This window comes from Cricetulus griseus, chromosome 2 (genome assembly GCF_003668045.3).
Source record: "Cricetulus griseus strain 17A/GY chromosome 2, alternate assembly CriGri-PICRH-1.0, whole genome shotgun sequence".
In the NCBI taxonomy this organism is placed as follows: domain Eukaryota; kingdom Metazoa; phylum Chordata; class Mammalia; order Rodentia; family Cricetidae; genus Cricetulus; species Cricetulus griseus.
This window is the reverse complement of record NC_048595.1, coordinates 458,549,604-458,562,075: the sequence shown is the minus strand read 5'-3', so window position 1 is coordinate 458,562,075 and position 12,472 is coordinate 458,549,604. Positions and strand designations below refer to the sequence as shown.

At 45.7% G+C, this 12,472-nt stretch overlaps 1 protein-coding gene across 1 annotated transcript in view; it reads right to left on the bottom strand.

Annotated features, from left to right (window-relative positions):
- The window catches only part of LOC100774912 (disks large-associated protein 1), a 766,677-nt gene extending 754,787 nt beyond the window's left edge, over positions 1–11,890 (bottom strand). The window contains exon 1 of the mRNA XM_027397813.2: positions 11,268–11,890. The gene's annotated coding sequence lies outside the window, so the exon portion shown is untranslated. The remainder of the gene's footprint in view (positions 1–11,267) is intronic.
- Positions 11,891–12,472: the final 582 nt, after the last annotated feature.

Genomic DNA, 12,472 nt, shown 5'->3' with positions numbered 1-12,472 from the left:
TTGTTGGATACTTTGAGCTTTAAAGTTCTTTCTCTAAGAACTAAGCTGACTGAGCTGGGACCCTGGGTGATGTGGGGGTAGCAGACAGTCCTTTATAGCTGAGCACAGTGCCTTCTACCCATCCAGGAACTATATGGCAAACAGGACAAGCTCCTCCACAGAAATCAAGACACAATGGCCTCTTCCTACCAGGTCTTTCCATTCCCCATATCTCACCCCACCTTAGGAAATACACACTCTAACAGAAGCAACTAAAATGTACACTTTGGGTAGTTAATCCAGGTGCACTGAACTGTTCTGGGAGACTGTCTTCTCAGTTACAGCTGATTTGCATTGTCATCTCTTCACACTGGATGGTCTAACATCAGACAGCCTTGGGGCTGTGAGTGCTGCCCTGTGGACTCTGCAGCTACAGTCTGCAAGGTACACAGGAAACCAGGATCCTGACTGAGTACAAAGGCCATGGTGCTCAATGAACACTAGCTCTTACTGAATTGCTCACCAAGTCATTGTCACTGTCACTGGGCAATAAAGGAGTGTAAAAGAATCAGATCCAGGGATTTTAGTAGACTTCTAGCATGAGAGGAAAAGTGTTTCACAACTAGACCAGTCATTTTTTAAGTTCTTTACTCAGTACCACTTTGATGCAGAAAGATGGCTGGCCAGTTAGCGCTGGTGAATAAAATACACCCTTAAGAACATGTTTAATTGCTCACCATGGGTTCGGCTTGGAACTAGATACTTTGCACAAGCTGGGTCATCCAATCCTTTCAAATGCACCGAAATCTAAGTTTAATGATCCTCATTTTCCAGATAAGGAAACTGGGCTCAGTGAAATTAGCTTGCACAAAGCCATTTAGTTAGTTAAAGGAATGGCACAGTGGATCATGTTGTGCAGAGAGAGGAGGCATTTCCCAAGGGGAAACACAGAAACAGTGGCTGGTACCAAGAATTGACTGACCCACCTCTAATTAACATCTCAAATTTTACCATTTCAGAAACTCAGGTCTCATTTTTTACTGGTTTATAGGAGATACTCAATCATCTTAAATATCACAACCAAATTATAGCTTAGTTGGAATACTCGCTATTCCAAATCCTAGTACATTCCAGTAATGTTCCTATTTCCAATAGCCCCAGAGTCCAAATCCCCATTTAGCCTATGTCATCTCCAATAAGTAATTACCAATCATCAAGGAAGCAGCTGTTACCCACTAAAACCACTCTGTTCGATAGTAGGCTTAGGCCTATGAGAGATGCAAAAGTACATAAATTAATTTATCATGGAGGGAGGCTAACATCTAGTGGTATTCACATGTGTAAGTCATAAAATAAATGACCCAGTTAAATACAAATGGAATTAAGAAGAGAGTTAGGTAGCCCTCAGCTAAAAAGGCCATCAATGTTTCATGTGAGATACAATATTTGTCTGGGCTCTAAAATAAACATTTTGAAAGAAATGTTTGCTTGTGGCAAAGTAGTCTACATAGAAGAATGGTCAGAAAGAGAGAAAGAGATACGATCCTAACTCCCTTTGTCATGGACTGGGAGAATCGGCTGCCATAATGTGTCAAACAGGAAGAATATAAATACATGAATAGCAGAGAAACAAGTAAGGAAGACAGAATAGCCAATGGCAAAGTCCTAGCCAGCAGGGAATCCACTGTGAAGAAATTTAACACAAAGCACTAATTAAGAAGTGAGGCTAATGCTGTTTCCCCAGCTTTATGACAAGGGTCTCCATGCTCTCACTAGGTCAGGTCCACTGTTTCTGCAGGTTTCTCCAACCCTGTCTTGACTCCTTTGCTCATCCCTTCTCCCTCTCCACAACTGGATTCCAGTAGTATGGTTCAGTGCTTAGCTGTGGGTGTCTGCTTCTGCTTCTAACAGCAACAGGATGAAGGCTCTCCTTCCTCTCTCTGCTCCCAGGCTCCCACTTTGGTCATGGGTCCTTGTCCCCATCCTAAACCAAGCCCTCTGAATGTGGGTGCCAGCTAGGAGGTCAAGACAGTCTAGGAGAACTCTAACAATGGAGCCAGTCTTTATCACTAGAGCATATTGGACTTTGGGAAATATTCCCTATGGAGGGATACTATTGCAGTCCAGATAAAGCAAGGAGGGCCTAGGCCCTCCCCTAAATGATATGACAGACTTTGAAGGTCCCTGGTGGGGGGGCCTCAGTATCCTTGGGGAGGAGTTGGGGGTGGATTGAGGGAGCTGGTGGGGAACATGGGAGGATGGGGGCGTGAGGGAATGGGGGCATGAATATGTAAATATGAGTAGTAATTAAAGAATTTAAATTAAAAAATGCATTTAAAACAAAGAAGGCTAAGTAACAAAGCCAAGTCAGGTATGCCCTATGCCCTGTCCCAGTGATACATCTGAAGGCATACTGTGCACAGTACATGCTTTGTGCTGGGACAGGTGAATGAGGAGTAAGAATGAGTGTGTTCTTCTGTACTCCTGGAAGTCTCATGAAGACTTTAGAAAAGAAACTTGCAAAGTCTGCTGATGTAAGCCTGTGATCCCAGGTGCCGGTTGTGAGGCTAAGGCTGGCTGGGCTACACTGTGAAACCCTACCTCACAGGTATGGAGGAAAAGAAGGCAGGGAGGGAGGGACATAGGGACAGAAGGAAGAGGAGATAGGCAAAGAGACCTTGGAGGCAAGCAATCCTGATCAGAATCCATTGTACATTCCAAGCATAAAATGAAGTCTTGTTGCTTCTCAACAGCAGAATTCATAAAAAGCCAACAGTCTCACTCTTCCTAAGGGAGGAACAAATTAAGAGCAAGGTAAGGTGTGTATCTTTTTCAAATTCAGGCTGTAATTAAAGGCTTTATACAGTAACCAACAGATGTTAAAGTCATAAAGAACTCAATGTAAAAGTTTAGCTCTAGTAGTTTGTGAGAGGTAAGAGGAGAGCTTCTTTATCACTTCAGACTCAGAAAAGGTTTCATAAGCTACCTAGAATGAGGAATGATAAGACCTACATTTTGTAAAACTTAAAGAAACATGTTACCACAAGACACCATTGAAATGAAAAGGCAAACCACTAACTGAGTGAAGACCACTGAAATTCACTATACTGAGAAACAAAACATCTGGCATCCAGAATATCTAAATCAATGAGTTTAAATGAACAGCAGTAAAGAGAGTAGATGTTATTTGTGAAAAACCAATCCCACCACCAAAGCCAAAAATGTCAGGAAGAAGGAAAAACTAGCCAACATTCCTAGCAGTCTCCGGCAACAAATTGATGCCATAATGAGATACCATCTCACATTCACAAGATTAGCAAAATACAAAATGCATCACCAAATGTTGGCAAGGATGTGGAACAAAAGGACCTCTTATGGATTGTTGGTTGGAATATAAATAGAGGCTACCAATTTTGGTAATCAGACATAATCTGCCAAGTGTTTAGGGTAAGATGCTGTCCTCTTGAAACTGCTATCCTGAGCAATGCCCCAAAGAGCTCTCCTTTGTTAGCACAGTGAAGAGCATCAGAATGTTTAAAGCACCCTTGTTTGGAAGCAGTGTAAACTCCCATCAAGAAAAGATGAGCTCATGAATCATGATGCAGCCATAGACTGGAATATTATGGGGCAGTAAAAACACACAAACTGAGCCTGTACGTAGCACATTTCTGGGCAGTAAGAGAAGGCTTAGGAATCCAAAGAGCATGACACTATCTTTATAGATCCTAAAATTCAGACTACGTTGCAAAGCATACAAGACACAAGAGGATGGTAAGGACAAATATGGCACACAGAGTACCCCATGAAGGGAGATATATTTGGAAAATGTCAGCAGTACACACAGCACTGTGTAAATGGACTCCATGGTAGTTCTCTATCAGCGATGCCACCACCCTCCAGAATCAAATTCACTGGTACAAGGATCAAATTTCCCCAAAACCAGGAAAGGGATCACCATATTTCTGTAGACATCTTACCAAGTCCTTAACTCATATTTGCTTTGATTTGATTCTTACCAATCCGTGAGGTATCCACTTAAGATTTTCTTCCTTAGGAAGCATCCCATCATGCTTTGATTCTTTGATAAGTCCTACACATTGATGTTCTAAAATAAATACAATAAATATGATTGGTGGTCCCTTGTGTTTGAACAGTTGGTTTTATTTCATAACCCAACACATTATTGCTCACTATTCCCTACATCGTTTTGTTTCTGTGACAGGTTCTTAGTCTATAGCACAGGTTAGCCTGAAATTCACTATGCTGCAAAGACTGACCTTGAACTCACAGCACCCTCCTACTCAGCCTCCCAATATTTTCCATGTTTTAATCGGTCCTCTCCATTGCATCTTAATGCTGTACGAAGATCTGAAGAATGTCTTGCACTTGTGCATTCTCCGTTGTAATAAGTACCCACTTTTTTAAATTTCCTCAATTCTAGACACAATATATAATTACCAATATCTGAGAGCTATTGTGTGGATCCTGGGGGACTCTAACCATCAAGATAAACTACTTTGAATCACTGATGTGTACATGTAAATTTAGCTATTCGGGGTGATAAGATCAGTTATACAAACACAGGTCATGTCCACACTGAGCCTCATCATTCCTTAGGGAACACTCAAGGTTGCACTGTGACCCTGACATCTACAACAGTCTGCAGTTGGCACCTCAGCATACCCAGGAAGCTAGTCATCTCCCCAAGGCTTTCAAATATCCCAGAAGTAGAGGCTGGGGAGGAACAAACTCTTCTGTCTGATTTAAAAAAAAAAAAAGACTATAAAACTGTTTATTAGAGAAATACTTTGAAGGCTACACTCCCATTGAGTATGAAGAGTTTGATTCAAATACTATCCATAAAGGGAGCATCACAGTTCATAGAATTCAGCTTAAGAAAGTCAGTTGAAGCATTTGTCTTTCACCTCTGTGATATGGTTCAGTCTTTCAGTCCCTATGCTAGTTTGCTTTCTGTTGCTGTGACCAAACACTATCAGAATAAATAAATAAATAAATAAATAAATAAATAAATAAATAACCCCCCCCCAAAAAAAGAAAACAGCTTAGGGAGGAAGGAGTCTGTCTGTCTTACTGTTCTGGGTCACATTCCATCACTGATGGAAGTCAGGGCAGGAACTCCAGTAGGAATCTGAGGCAGGAACTGAAACAGAGACCACACAGGAATGCTTCTTCCCAACTTGCTACTTGGCTCACATTCAACTACATTTCTCATAACTCCCAGGAACAGCTGCCCAGGAGTGATGCCACCTACAGTGAGCTGAGGCCATGTCAATAATCAAGGAAATGCCACAAAGATTTGCCTAAAGGCCCATCTGACGGAGGCACTTCCCCAACTGAGGCAGCCTCCTCTCTGGTGACTCTAGCTTGTGTCATCTTGTCATCAGACTAACTAGGACACCCCCTAATGAAATCTCGCTTCCTTCCAGACACAAACCTTATACTAGCCACTGTCCCTGTTATCTCTCCAGTTTCTGGTCCTCAGGAGGCTGGCAGAAACAGAAACAGGAAATCACTAATTAAAATGGGGCACAGGTGTGCCAGGTTCTCCAAGGTGTGTGGCCCAAAAGGAGATTTGAAAGGTGAGGCCAAAAAAGATGGATCAGGTAAGCTCTTAATAAGCTCGCTGTGCGTTAAGAAGGAAGGAAGAGAAATGGGAATTTTTATTGGATCTAGAATCTTACCCTTTTCATAAAGACTGCAGGCCCCTGGCTGGAAAATATAGCATTACTATGACATTTTGGCCACTCTGGGATCATCTGTCTCTCAAAGGTATTATCCAAGTAAGCCCAGGGCTACACAATGCAGAATCTGATCTTGTAAGGCCAGCCATGCAAAAGCAAGGGAACGCTACCTTTGGAGTTTCGGACTCTGCACAGCTAGAACACGGCTCTGCATCCCACTCACTCATTTATTCAATGATTCAGCTGTTCACACAGCTGGTATAAATAAACTGACCGGTTACCAGGTGCACTGTGCTGGTCACTGTTGGTAGTTATGAGCATGCTGTATTTAGCTCTTGAGATCACAGAGAGCACAGTGTTCTGTGGGGAAGGTTGTCATCCAATCATACCATCACCAGATAACACATCCTTAGTAACTGAAAAGGACCATCAAGAGACTACAAAGCCAAAGCTATCAAACTGTATCCAGCTGGAGAGCTTCACTAATTAAACGACTCTTCCATTGAGGTGTAAGAAAGAAGAAACCACTGAAGAAACTATGTCCTGGGAAGAGAGAGAAAAGACTTCTCATCACAGTTCACACCAGCTACAGAATCAATCGAGCCCCCTCTGAATTGCCCAGGCAAGAGTTCACACAGTAGAGTTCCAAACATGGTAGGGCTTCCTGATTCCCCGGCTGCCCTGCACAATTAGAGAGAAAAGCACATCCTGGCTTGGAGAAATGAGAAGGTTGCCTTCCTGCAGTCTGGGTTAATGTATGAAGGGAAATAGTGTTGGAAGAGACGAGTGTGCCCTGCTTTCTTCCCAGTTCATAACATGATGAATCTTGTCAAAGAAGAGTTGTCTAAGGAGTCCAAGGCAAGATCAACACGCCATTTTTCCTCACAAACTGCAGCATGTGTTTTTACAAAGAAATCTGGGTGGTATCTAGCAGGGAAACATCTAGTCCTGAAATAGACTTCACACTGAGTTTCCACTAAAATTGAAACCAAGACAGAAACCAGGGAAAGGGCAAGAATCCTGTGGTGAGAGTGGGGTTAATACCAATCAGCCTACCATGTATTCAAAAGCACTTGCCGGAGGTAGAGCTAACAGGGAAGTTACTCTAGCAGATGTTTTCAAATTAGCTGAAACCATGCCACGGAGTAGGGCTGCAGAGCTGGAAATGTGCCCGGGGAGACCTTCACACGCCACCCGAGGGAGCCCTTTAAATATCTCTGAATGGTCTCGGTGCAGAGATTCTGACTCAAGGCCAGGGGAGATAAGGCAAGCACAGCACAACTCTTCCTTTTCCAATTGCCTAGCCATGGCTTCCACAAGCTCATCGCCTGCGCCGTTAAATGGTAAGGAAACCTGGCAAGGTTGGGCAGCTCCAAATGACACACTTCATAGCTTGGCTTTGTGTAGTTGCTTACGGATCTGACAGGAAACACTGAGAGAAGAGAAGACAGACAAATTGTCAGTGACAACAGATGCAAGTTATAAGTGAATGTAAAAATAAATGGTTTCATTTCTGGCAAATTCTAGGAAGAGGGAGGAGGGGTTGGGCTTACATTTTGCTTGTATATTTAGGGCATTGCTATCTAGTTTGCAACCAAATGTAAACTAGGCAGTCACATCCCAACCATACTGGCTTATATCATAGCTAGATATCTGACAGAGTCGTGTGTGCACCAGTTTTCCTAACTGGGTTATCACTTGTTTCCCAGTAGTTACTAACTTATCTAAGAGAGAGAAGATAACAAACATCCATCAGTGAAATCCTAAGGCACTGAAGGATGAAAACATCCACTCAGCCCTACCATGTATTAGAATGAAGGCTGAGAAATTGCTGGGTCAGCATTCTGTGCAAGAACAGCTTCTTAGAAATCACAGTAAGGAACAGTGGACCTCAAAGGAAGGCCATTCACCATTCAAACTGCCTGATCTACACATCCATTTTGTTCTTCCTCTTCTTAATCCCATCTGCTGTGTGAGTTTGTACACTGCACAGTTGCAGAGAAGGTAGCCACGGATATAGATCACAGAACTGAGTGGATATGGGTTGAAGAAAAGGTTCCATGCCACCAGCCCTCTATGGTTGTTTAAATTAAAGGGGGTGTTAGAAGTCTTCTCATCAGGTCCTCCTAGAAACAAATCTTGGACTACTCCTGTCTGAGACCAAATCAAGGGAATGTCACCTTCACCAGCACTGAAAAATAATCAGGCTGCAGAGTCCCATGATTTAAAAATCATGAAGGATGTCTTGAGGGGCACTACAGTGATTCTTTTCTTGGAACACAGAGAACTGAGAGCACTTAGGATTTTCCAGCAATAAAAGACAGCTCAAGACATGGGGTGTCGTTCAAACACCAATGTTCTTCTCAGCAGCATAAAATTTTTCTAGAATGCTAGCAAAAGGCCTTCTCATGATAACAGTCATCTAATTTTAAAAAGATTTATATTTTTTAATTGTGGATGTGTGTGCACTTTGGTGCACATACCCACAAGTCCAGAAGAGGGCACTGAAGTCCATGAATCTCAAGTTAGAGATAATTGTGGGCTCCCCCAAGTGGGTGCTGAGAACTAACTACAGTCCTTCACAAGAGCTGTATGTGCTCTGACCCTAATAATTTTAAAAAACACAACAGACCATCATATAATAGGCATGAATTATAATTATGGGAGGTCAGTATTGGGCTTCCCAAGATCCTAATTAGTCTTCTGGTTGTGATGTGAATCTGAAGGGAAAAGCAACCTATCGATGCAAAGAGAGAAAAGAAATAAAAGAACTCACAGCAAAAGTAAAGTTACTAAAGAAATGGAATCTTCTTGAAGTCCTCCAGCTGGAAGCCTCCTAAGCAGAAACTAGTCATCTCCCCTCTGATAAAGGCTAAAACACTTGATGAGGATGATCACTGAAGTAACACAATATGCGTTTGAGTTGACTGCACAAATGTCATTATAGAAATGTCCAGTGTGTAGCATTTTAGTATCATGTAGAATGAAAGCAGTGAACTAGATTTCCACAAAAGTTTCCTGGAAAAAAAATAATTATGGTACATGCCTCTACCAAACCACAGCCACATCTCCATGGTGTAAATAGTATATGAAATAGCAGTCTTAGTGGCTACTTGGAACAAACGTAAGCACTTGACAGATCTAAGTACATTAAGTTTCTGTCCCTAAGTCTGCATTCAGTAAGAAATTTAAAAGGGCAGAGATTGGGAAGCAGAACATGGAGGTTTGTGGTATTTCCCTGCATAATATTTTGAGGTCCTCTTTCCACTTGCATTGAATAATTGCTCGCATGTTTTCAGTCTTGCTAGAATGAAATGAATCTAGAGGGAGAAATTAGAGTGCTGAACCACTAAAGCTTCATTGTGCATGTCATTCCCGCTCAGCATACGGGCTAGGATATAATTTGAAAAGTTTTGTCAGAAAAGTACTTCATGATCTTTTAAAACATCTGTTAACTAGTTCATTTTGCCAACATTTATGTTGCCTGTGTTTATTTTTTTGGAAAATTCATAGAAATGTACAATATGCCTTAGTCATACAAATCCACCACTCTCTCCCTATGTTGTCTATATCTTAACAGTAAATCTTAGAGTAACAGAGAAAGAGGTGCAGGTATAGTTTTTAAAACTATTTAGCCTACATTTGCAAGTGTTTTCTCACACAAAGTTACATTTTCTCTTAAGCCAGTCACTTAGCTTAAAAAGACTCCACAGTCTTTTAGACCTAGAACTTGGAATAAATATCTTAAAGTAGTGGTCCCAGCAACTTTGAGGTGAACCATCAAATCCAAATAAAATGAAGAAGCATGCTATGGATGCCAGATTTCTATCTTCATTTCATTCCAAAGTTTGGATTTTTTTTTCTGGGCCCAAAGGTAGCTTTTAAATACTAGCCCTTAAATTCAGAACATGTTATACTTCTTTTTTTTTTTAACGTACTGAATTTCCTTTTAAACGACATGAGCAAAGACAACTTTCCTCTGGTATAAACCAGAACAGTTGCACCACTCCTTGCCTGCACGTCGTTTCCATCTAACTTGGAGTACACAGTATTGTTATCCACACAGAATGATCAGGGCCAATAGCGAGTTGCCTCCCTAAACTGAAATTGTGATATAAATAACTGTTTTAAAACCTGACCGTTAACAGTATCGCCTTTGTGATTTAAAACAAACAGAAAAAGACAAAAAAAAAAAAAAAAAAAAACTAGGGGGGGAGGGGGCTGCAGGATGTTTGCCTTTGGCCCTGAATTCCATTCCTGAGTTCTAAATTCTAAGCGTTCCCTCCTCGCTGTTAGAAGCCATTCAGGAGGATCCAAAAGCTAAAGCTCTGTCTGTAACCGTGACTTTTATTATCCATCTTGTAATTCTGTTATAACTTCACTTGACAGACCAGGAGGCGTGATGGATCCGCAGCCTCAGTTTCTCCATGTCTCCCCCAGACCCCCAAGAGAAGCGAAGAGTCCATAAAAAGACATAACCTCTCACCCCGCACAGAGCCTGTCCTCCTAGCTTTGCCACCTGCAACCCCTTCCCATCTTCGTGCCCTCCCCTTCTCAGACAGAAAATTCCGCAGCGCTCCAGGCCAGGCAAGGGGTGAGCAGACATCCTGGGCCAGCACGGCGCCCGCCTGGCACCCGCGCTCAGTGTTTCTGGAGAGGGCGCCCAGGCCGAGGCCGCCCCTTCCCACGACCTCGGGGACAACATGAAGACGGGCACCGCTTGCCTTCCTCGGGTCCTGAATGCAAGGTCTTTATCGCCACGCGGAACCATGAAGGGCCCTCCCGCAGCTGCAGCCGCCCCTCCATGAAAGTGCAATTTGTTATCTGGCCCAGCCTGGAGCAAGGAGAGATGCTCGTTCCTCGGGTGCTCCAGCGCTACTCACTCGGTCCTTTGAATACAGGCTATGACCGCCTGCCACGCGATTCGCGGGCAATTGGCCTCAGAGACTCTCCGGTGACCCCCCCCCCCGGACCCTGTCCTCTGTGTGCCACTGTCTTTGTGTCTCTCTTTCTCAGCCCCCCCCCTCCACACACGAGGAAGGGGTCGCTCTTCACAACCAATGCCAAAAATGTCACACAAAAAGAGTGCAACAACTTGCTTTTGCAAACGACTCTGGAGCTCATGGTGAAGTCTCCTGCAGTGAGCAGGAGCCTTTGCCTGCAAGGTGCTGAACCGGGTGTGAATTTGGCTGGAGACCTTAGAAAACATAGGACGCCGGTTCATGTCCCCTCCCCACCCCACCCCTCCCCTCCCCCCTCCGGGGACCCTGTCTCAGTTAAAAACCTGTCCCTTCACGAACACCCCGGGGAGCTTTGAGGATCCTATGCCTGGGGAAGGGGACGCTGGCCCCGGGGATCCCGAGGTCACCACCGGGACCAGACATGCCCCCAGGACAGGAGTCAGGGAATTAAGCGTGCGAGCCAAAGGCCAGCAGAGGCAGCCCGCAGTCCCCAGGATGCGAGGACAGCCGCGACCTCGCAGCGGGAGGTGAGCCGGAGCCACCCAGCGCGCCACCGCCGGCGCCACCGCCGCCACCACCGCCGCCGCCGCGCTCGCCCCAGCCCCGCTGTGCAGCCCGGCGTTACCTTGCCACTGCCCGCAGTCCGGAACTCGCTGGTGGCGTCTGTCCGTCTGCCCGTCCGTCCCACGAGCTTCGGAGCGAGGGTCAGAGCCGTGGCTCCGCGGCCGGGGACGCCTCTCAGCGAGGGTTTGGGAAGGAGCCTAGCCGGGCGCCGAGGTGGCTGCGGCCGCTCGCACCACCGGTCCTGCCGCTCCCCGCCGGAGGAAGGTGTCTGCGAGGCCGCGTCCTCGCGATTGCGGCGCCGGGAGCGCAAGGCTCGCCTCTGGCGCGGAGGCTGAGCGCCGGGACGCAGCAGCGGCGGGCAGGGGCGGCGAGGCTGGGCTGGTCACCCGCCCCTGGGTGCATGTTAATACGGCGGGGAGGAGGAGGAGTCCCGCGCTTCCTCCGCCCAACCACCGGAGCAGGCGGGCGGGCGGCGGCCGCGGCCCGAAGCCAGGCGCTCGCACCCTCCCCGGCTACTACGGAGTGGCCACTGGCCTTGGCCCTGGCCCAGGCACGTGCGTCCCGGGCCGCGGGGAGGCGCCGGCGGCTCCCGTAGGGTGCGCGCTCGCCGGCTCAGCCCTGGGTGGCAAGTGCGTCCGCGCCTTCCCGGGAGCGGACTCCAGCATCTCAGCCTGGAGCCCAGGGGCGGCCACCCGCTAGTGGGCGTGACCTATCCGTACCCTTGCGCAGCGTCTTGGGGGGAAGTAAACTTCCGCTCCTTTCTGGCCAGCGCTGGCTCCTTACTTACTCGGCCATTCTAAGTAGAGAAAGCAGGACTCAGTACAAGGTCGGTCCATCCCCGCGACCCTGTCTGTGGGCAAAGGTTGTTGGAAATCTCTCCTCTCCATCCTCGGAGCCCCCCATAGAAGTAACCACTTAGGAAGAGGCACCTAGTCAAAAGGCTGGGACTCACCCATCTCACAGAGGATTTTGAGTGGCACGGACACTCAAAAACTCTTCTTCCTTGGAGACTTGGTTTCTTGTCTTTACATCAGCAGCTCTTGAGCACGTTATGTGGATTAGCTAGATGATACATTTTTCATTCCTTCACTGTTTTAATTAAATAGAAGAAAATAAATTCTATTCCTCCTGTCCTCTGACCTCAGCAAAAACCCCACCCTCTGCCCCTCCGTGGATGTCTAATACAACCAATTAATGGATAAACCATTAAGCTCTGAAGGTAGGGCGGACCCACCAGCACCACAGAAGGACCAGGATAATGAAGTA